Source organism: Nematolebias whitei, chromosome 13 (genome assembly GCF_014905685.2).
Source record: "Nematolebias whitei isolate Nwh7 chromosome 13, NemWhi1, whole genome shotgun sequence".
NCBI classification, from domain to species: domain Eukaryota; kingdom Metazoa; phylum Chordata; class Actinopteri; order Cyprinodontiformes; family Rivulidae; genus Nematolebias; species Nematolebias whitei.
In genome coordinates, this window is record NC_056510.1 from 31,077,321 (window position 1) to 31,086,441 (window position 9,121).

The 9,121-nt window shown below is 46.7% G+C and overlaps 1 protein-coding gene across 1 annotated transcript in view; it reads left to right on the forward strand.

The window, feature by feature from the left end:
* The window catches only part of itgbl1 (integrin, beta-like 1), a 156,703-nt gene that overhangs the window by 70,407 nt on the left and 77,175 nt on the right, over window positions 1-9,121 (forward strand). The window lies entirely within an intron of this gene.

Sequence of the window (9,121 nt, forward strand, 5' to 3'; positions counted from 1 at the left end):
AATAATAATAATAATAATAATAATAATAATAATAATAATAATAATAATAAAGTAATGGTTCAGATTCTCTTAAAGATGGTTCTTTGGAAGGTCATACACAGTTAATATCTTATCTGGTGAAGGTGGCTCTTTAAACAGCCGTAGCCCTGCTAAACTAACAAACTAATGCCTAGACTGAACAGAGCCAAAACTAAAGTGGACTGCTGTCATCTTAAAACACCTCATTATCAAACAACAATAATGTTATAACATTTTTAACAAAGTTCTCACGCCTATGCCTGCAAAAGCCAGATTGCACGACTTCTGCATTGCGTGTGTGGCTTTTTTCATATTATTTTACGCTATTTTATTATTATTATTGTTATTATTATTGTTATTATTATTATTATTATTATTATTATTATTATTATTATCCATCCATCCATCCATCCATTATCTTTTATCCACTTCTTCCATTTTGGGTCACAGGGGTCGCCGGTGCCCATGTCCAGCAATCGTTGTGCGAGGGGCGGGGGACACCCTGGACAGGTTGCAAGTCCATCACAGGGACACATATAGACAAACGAGACAAACAACCATTCACTCTCTCACTCACACCTAGGTACAATTTTAGAGTTACGAATCAGTCTAACATGCATGCTTTTGGTCTGTGGGAGGGAACCGGAGTACCCGGAGAAAACCCATGCATGCACGGAGAGAACATGCAAACTCCACCCAGAAAGGCCCCCGGACCGGGATTTGAACCAGCAACCTTCTCACTGAGAGGCAGCAGTGCTACTATTTGTGCCATCATGCTGCATTATTATTTATTATTATTATTATTATTATTATTATTATTATTATTATTATTATTATTATTATTATTATTATTATTATTATTATTATTATTATGCTATCACCAGGTTTCTCTTGTAAATTAGCCCTCGAGTCTCAATGGGAACTAACCTGTATGAATAAGTTTGAATTAATTGTTTTACATGGACAACATGACTTGGTGACTTGAATCACCAAAAGCTAGAAGTTCACAAGTTAGAAACTTGTTTATTCAAGGGAATTTGTTTGCTTTTCCGATAAGCAAAGGTAACCACTGGATTAGTGATAAGCCCCTTGCTTGCAGCCTCTCATCCAAGGGGTCCGGAAGCTAACCTCAGCGCCGTGGTATTACCTGCAGCTTTCTAAGGTAGCCTCTTTAAGACTGCGACGAGGTGATTCATCCAGAAAATTAACGACCTTCTATCCGTGAGTCAAACCCTATTCTCACTCTGTTACCTTGATCCTACCAAGCAGCAGGGTTGGGTCATCTGGTCCAGAGAAACTCACGTTATGGCCGCTCACCTCTTAATTTAGCGTTGCAATTGTTATCTGTTCTGGTAATCCTTAGGGCCCAGGAAACGTGCACTAGGGTGTTGTCACTCACTGGCTAGGGAACCTTTTAAAACCTCCAATTTTTATGTTATAGTTGAACCAAGCTTTACCATGTGTTTGTTCAATAAGGATGAAATAATAGTCCAGATTTATGCGTTTTGCTTTGCTTTAATCAATAATTTCCGCAGGGGTACAGCATCAGGCACAATTTTATAATGATTAAATTTCATGATTACATAGGATACACTTTCTTCACTAAGTAAGGCGGTGAATTCTTCCTGATGACTTCTGATCCCCAAGAGCCCTTGGGGATTTTGTGAACACTACCTTCACTCAGACCTTTCACACTTCAAGCCAAAATATGTTCTTTCTCAACTCTCTCATGAACCAGAAACACCTCTGAGCAAAACTCACTAGTACCCAGTTTAATACTCTTAAATTTATCCTGTATGCTATGATTCTAATCTGATGAATTTATTTATTTAGAACAGATGAACGGGGAAGACCCCTTACCATGATTCTGAGGTGACCCTCAGAGAATCTCTGCGATGATAAGAGGCATATTTCCAGTCTCCCAGGTGGGGAGTACAGGCCAACCCCAAAGCAAATGCAGCTATCCCAGATTGAAATGATCAGAGCTTTGGACGGCCCAGGTCAAGCTATTGTTAGAAGTATGAAGATCCTCCAGTCCGGTTATTGACAAGTGAAGACTTAATTCCAATCCCGTTTCAGCGAGAAGAGAAATAAATCCCAGCCTCGTCTCAAACTGGTGAAATCCAACTTCTTTTGGGCTTCTCTGATCCTCCGAGCTGCTTTCTGCTTGTAGTTCCTTCTGCTCGACTCTTCGACTCAGGTTTGACCAAGTTTCATCAGTTTGATCTCTATTTAAAGACCCCTTTATCCTCCTCCTCTTAAGGAGGGGTTTAGAGGTTCTTTCTTGGAAAATTACATCATCTTTTTTCTAGTATGTGACTGTTGTTTTGTACCTCAACCGGTTCTAACCGGCTTTTGAGGTACTTTCCAGAACTTGTTTTTGCTCTATTTTGGGTACTTTCCAGAACTTGCTTTTCACATATGTTTCCTGTTTTTGCTCAGAAGTGCGTCACCACGAGATGAGTCGAGATGAACTCCATGACCTCTTGTTTTGTTACCATAATGTTTTTCAATCGTACATGCTTCTTTCTAATAGTTCAAAATAACTCCTGCAAAGCTTTACAAGGGTTATACATTGACCATCATTCTCAGTTTGTATTTCATGCATTCATAGCTGGCTTATGTTCCTTTTCTTCTGCTTAAGGCATGTACAGACTTGTTTGGACGTCCAAGGCATGTTCAGACTTGCCTATGGTTACATCAGGTCTCGGATATGCTCCTTTCACTTCAACACTTTTCAATGACAAGTAAATCACACAATTATACAATGGATTACACAATTCTTATAAATCAATAGTTGATTACTTGTTGATTATTAGTAAAACACTTTTGATTACACATTTTTATATTTTGCTTGATTTAAAGCAGAAGTTCAGTCCTTTTGCTTTCAGCTGTGGAGGAGAATGGATCGGCCTTCACCTTCATTGAAGCTGGCTGTCCGTTATTCCATCATTCGGACACCAGGTTTATCAACAATTGTTACTGGCACTTAAGGAAGACTGTGGAAGCCGGTATTTTTCATCATGTCTCCAAGGAGCTGAGACGAAGGTGTTGCAGGGTCCAAGCCAGGGTGACACTAAAGGCTAAGTGGATGGCTAGCTTCCAAACCACCAATGATACAGACCTTCGATTTCTTCGGTCCTAATAGGAAAATGTGAATAAGATGGACGAGCTGACGACATGGCACTCACTAAACACCCAGGAACTACCAGGAAAGCAGCTTGATCTTCTCAATTGAGACATGGCTAACCATTGACACACCAGAAGCTAATGTGGATCTTCAATGATACCAGGGCCAATACAGCCATTAAGGCATGCGGAAAATTAAAGGTGGGGGTTTCATACTATTTGTAAATAACATGATGTAAACCCACGTGTGTGACTGTAATGATGCCACTTTAAGGATACAGACCCAGCATCCTGATGCATTCATTGCTATCTCTGGGGATTTTAACCATGTAACCTTAGACTACTAGTACACACTTTCTGCTCCACATCAATATGCGAACTGCTCGACCTGAAAGGACAAAACCATCAACCTACTGTATATACTAATACCAGAGGAGCATACACTGCCCGTTCCCTTCCACCTCTTGGGAAATCAGACCATAACCTGGTTCTTCTGCAGTGGCGATACAGCCCACTGGTAAGGAGACAACCCATAACCATGAGATCAGTCAGGAGGTCATCTCATGACGCAGAGGAGGCACTCAGGGACTACTTTGAGACCACTGACTGGAGTGTGCTGCTGGACTCACATGGTGAGGAATTTGAGGGAGCAGTAGAGTGCCTCCTTGTTTTTTTCTGAACTACATTTTCTGCAGTGCCAGTGAAAACTGTTCACTGTTATGCTAACAGCAAACCCTGGATAACCAGTGAGGTAGTCTGTCCTAAACAGGAAGAGAACTGCTTTCAGGAACAAAGACCCAGAGGAGTTAAGATGTGTGCAAAGCGAACTAAATATGTGTCTGAAAAATGTGAAGGAGAAATACAGAAGGAAGCTGAAAGGAAGGCTGAGGGAGAACAACATTCGAGAAGCATGGGAAGTCATGAAAACTATTACAGGCTGCAAACAGAAAATAAACAACATCAACAGAGGGAAACATGGAAAGAGCTGAGGATCTCAGACATTTTATTAATTAAACTTTTTCACCACAAATACTCCCTCCCCCACCACCCACGTCTACCCCCTCTGCACCCGTCCTATTACCTAACCACTGTACAGCCACCTCCCCACTGCTGGGTCAGACTCTTTCACCCTGTCTGGCATTCTCATCACTGGGCTCCCCGTTATTGCTGCATCCATCTGCCCTTTGGCTTCTACTCCATCAATTATTACTATTGTCCTGGTGCATATAACTAAAGAGGATCCACTACAGGAAAGTGGCTGGACCTAACTGGGTGTGCCCAAGATTCCTGAGGGCATGTGCTGGCCAGCTAGGTGAGTCCCTCCAGTAGGTGTACAACTGAGCCTGCATCTGGGGAAGGTTCTGTAAATTCTTGTGTATTGTTCATCCATCCATCCATCCATTTTCTTCCGCTTATCCGGGGTCGGGTCGCGGGGGTAGCAGCCTAAGTAGGGAGGCCCAGACTTCCCTCTCCCCAGCCACTTGGGCCAGCTCTTCCGGGGGAATCCCAAGGCGTTCCCAGGCCAGCCGAGAAACGTAGTCCCTCCAGCGTGTCCTGGGTCTTCCCCTGGGCCTCCTTCCGGTGGGACGTGTCCGGAACACCTCACCAGGGAGGCGTCCAGAAGGCATCCTAAACAGATGCCCAAGCCACCTCAACTGGCTCCTCTCGATGTGGAGAAGCAGCGGCTCTACTCCGAGTCCCTCCCGGATGATCGAGCTTCTCACCCTGTCCCTAAGGGAGAGCCCAGACACCCTGCGGAGAAAACTCATTTCGGCCGCTTGTATCCGAGATCTCATTCTTTCGGTCACAACCCAAAGCTCGTGACCATAGATGAGGGTGGGAACGTAGATCGATCGGTAAATTGAGAGCTTCGCCTTTTGACTCAGCTCTCTCTTCACCACGACAGACCTGTACAGCGCCCGCTTCACTGCAGACGCTGCACCTATCCGCCTATCGATCTCACGCTCCATTTTTCCCTCATTCGTGAACAAGACCCCAAGATACTTGAACTCCTCCACTTGGGGTAGGACCTCCTCCCTGACCCAGAGAGGGCACTCTACCCTTTTCCAGCTCAAGACCATGGCCTCGGATTTGGAGGAACTGATCTTCATCCCGGCCGCATCGCATTCGGCTGCGAACCGTTCCAGCGAAAGCTGTAGATCACGATCTGATGAAGCCAATAAGACCACATCATCTGCAAAAAGCAGAGACGCAATTCTGAGGCCACCAAAACGGATCCCCTCAACACCTTGGCTGCGCCTAGAAATTCTGTCCATAAAAGTTATGAACAGAATCGGTGACAAAGGGCAACCTTGGCGGAGTCCAACTCTCACCGGGAACAAGCCCGGCTTACTGCTGGCGATGCGGACCAGGCTCTGACACCGGTCATACAGGGACCTAACAGCCCGTATCAAAGGGCCTGGTACCCCATACTCCCAGAGTACCCCCCACAGGGCCCCCCGAGGGACGCGGTCGAACGCCTTCTCCAAGTCCACAAAGCACATGTAGACTGGTTGGGCAAACTCCCACGCACCCTCCAGGACCCTGCTGAGAGTGTAGAGCTGGTCCAGTGTTCCAAGGCCAGGACGAAAACCGCACTGTTCCTCCTGAATCCGAGGTTCGACTATCCGACGGACCCTCCTCTCCAGAACCCCCGAATAGACCTTACCAGGGAGGCTTAAGAGCGTGATTCCCCTGTAGTTGGAACACACTCTACGGTCCCCCTTTTTGAATAGGGGGACCACCACCCCGGTCTGCCAATCCAGGGGAACTTCCCCCGATGTCCACGCAACATTGCAGAGTCGCGTAAGCCAACACAACCCTACAACATCCAGAGCCTTAAGGAACTCTGGGCGGATCTCATCCACCCCTGGGGCCCTGCCACCGAGGAGCTTTTTAACCACCTCGGTGACCTCAGCACCAGATATTGGAGGGCCCGACCCAGAGTCCCCAGGCTCCGCTTCCTCAGTGGAAGACGTGCCGGTGGGATTGAGGAGGTCTTCAAAGTATTCCGCCCACCGACCCACAACATCCCGAGTTGAGGTCAGCAGCAAACCACTCCCACTATAAACAGTGTTGGTGGCATACCGCTTCCCCCCCCCCCCTGAGACGCCGGATGGTGGACCAGAAACGTCTCGAAGCCGTGCGGAAGTCGTTCTCCATGGCCTCTCCGAACTCCTCCCATGCCCGAGTTTTTGCCTCAGCAACCACCCGAGCCGCATGTCGCTTGGACTGCCGGTACCCATCAGCTGCTTCCGGGGTCCCACAGGCCAAAAAGGCCCGATAGGACTCCTTCTTCAGCCTGACAGCATCCCTCACCAACGGTGTCCACAATCGGGTTCGAGGGTTGCCGCCCCGACAGGCACCGACAACCTTGCAGCCGCAGCTCTGGTAAGCCGCCTCGACAATAGAGGCACGAAACATGGTCCACTCAGACTCAATGTCCCCCACCTCCCTTGGAACATGTTCAAAGTTCTCCCGGAGGTGGGAGTTGAAACTCCGTCTCACAGGAGACTCTGCCAGACGTTCCCAGCAAACCCTCACAATACGTTTGGGCCTACCAGGTCTGACCGGCATCCTCCCCCACCATCGGAGCCAACTCACCACCAGGTAGTGATCAGTTGACAGCTCCGCCCCTCTCTTCACCCGAGTGTCCAAGACATGTGGCCGCAGATCAGATGAGACAATGACAAAGTCGATCATCGAACTGCGGCCTAGGGTGTCCTGGTGCCAAGAGCACATATGGACACCCTTATGCTTGAACAAGGTGTTCGTTATTGACAATCCATGACGAGCACAGAAGTCCAACAACAGAACACCACTCTGGTTCAGATCAGGGGGGCCGTTCCTCCCAACCACACCCCTCCAGGTCTCACTGTCATTGCCCACATGAGCATTGAAGTCCCCCAGCAGAACAAGGGAGTCCCCAGAAGGTGCACTTTCCAGTACCCCCTCTAAGGACTCCAGAAAGGGTGGATAATCTGAACTGCCGTTTGGTGCATAAGCACAAACGACAGTCAGAACCCGTCCCCCCACACGTAGGCGGAGAGAGGCCACCCTCTCATTCACGGGGGTGAACCCCAATACATAGGCACCAAGTTGGGGGTCAATTAGTTTGCCCACGCCTGCTCGGCGCCTCTCACCAGGGGCAACTCCAGAGTGGAAGAGTGTCCAGCCCCTCTCAAGGAAACTGGTTCCAGAGCCCGAGCCATGCGTAGAGGTGAGTCCGACTATTTCTAGCCGGAACCTCTCAGCCTCACATACTAGCTCAGGCTTCTTCCCCACCAGTGAGGTGACATTCCACGTCCCAATAGCCAGCTTCTGTAGCCGAAGATCAGACCGCCAGGGTCCCCGCCCTCGGCCACCACCCATCCCACATTGCACCCGACCCCTTTGGCCCCTCCCACAGGTGGTGAGCCCATGGGCCCATGTGTATTGTTGCTATGTCTAAAAAGGCACACCAAGCAGACACCAATGACTTCCACCCTGTGGCCCTCTCCTCCCAGGTGATGAAGGTCCTAGAGCAGATTGTTCTGTATCTACTGTGACTACAGGTGCAGCATGCACAGGACCCTCTACGGTTTGCCCACAAGGAGAAACTGGGGGTTGATGATGCTGTCCTCTACCTTCTCCACCAGGCCTTCACTTCCTTGGACAATTAGGGATGCACTGGGATAATTGCATTCTTTATTTCTCAAGTGCCTTCAACACCATTCAGCTCACCCTACTCCAACAGAAACTGACAAGCATGACTTGACCCACACCTTATGACTTGGATTTCTGACTACCTGACTGGTAGATCACATAATGTCAGGCTACAGGAAATGGCAGAGCAGGATGTACTCTCTGAGGAGGCTGGCATCCTTTAACATCAAAAACTTCTACATATTGTCTATGAGAGTAGTTGCCAGTGTTATCTTGGGGGAGTTGGGGGCAGCATAAAGGTAAGGTAGAGCAACAGACTCAGGATAATCAGACGAGCAAACTCAGTGGTGGAAATTCAGCGGGACTCTGTGGAGACCACGGTGGAGCAGAGAGAAGGATCCAGACTAAGAGGGAAAATGGACAACAGTGGTCACCCTCTCCACCAGGCCTTCACACAACAAAGTTTGTTCATTGGAAGCCTGCTGTGACTAAGCTGCTCCACTGGAGACTCAACAAACTGTTGCTCTGGCCATCAGGCAACAAAACCCCTATATTTAGTAGACTGTAGTGTAGGGAGGAGGACCGTGTAGACACCTAAGCAAGAGTGACCCTGTAACAACTGCTTTCCTGTAATTATTGTAGGCTCAATAAGCTAACTACTGTTTTTTAATGCACCTTAATAAAGTGGACTTAAACACATATCTATGCATTATTTATTAAATTTTCCTAGTGCAATGACTACAATTGAGTAGAAACTCAATAATAATGCAATAGTGCAATAATAACTTTCTTTTTTTTTTTCCATTTCCTGGTTTGTCCTGTTATCAAGTTGTTTTTTTTTGTCACTACCTCTCTACATTGATTCTGCATGTACCTTTTCTGTGTTATTTTCTGATTTTTTATTTATTTTTATTATTATTATTTTTATTATCATGTTTCTATCTTTGTGTTGTGTGACTTGAAGCAACTGACAACTTGTAAATTTAATTTGGGATAATAAAATTAATCTAATCTAATCTTATTTTATCTTATCTTATATTATCTTATAAATCCTTATTGTTAGTTGTACATGCTGTGGTTATTCTGACAGAAGTAGAAGTTCTATTTCATATAGGCTTCGCCCTTTAAGGCTGTCGCTGATGGGTTTATCCCGTTATGCAGAGCATAAGCACTGAAAAAATTAGTCCACGCCCACCTGCTGTGTGGGCCCCACCCGGTCCGTATAAATTACGTTAAGAGCGGGAAATCGGCTCCCATTTTTTCTTCAGCGAGCTAATATAGCACTGTCAGAAGAACAAAGAAGATAAATTGTGTAAATGACCAACCTTTG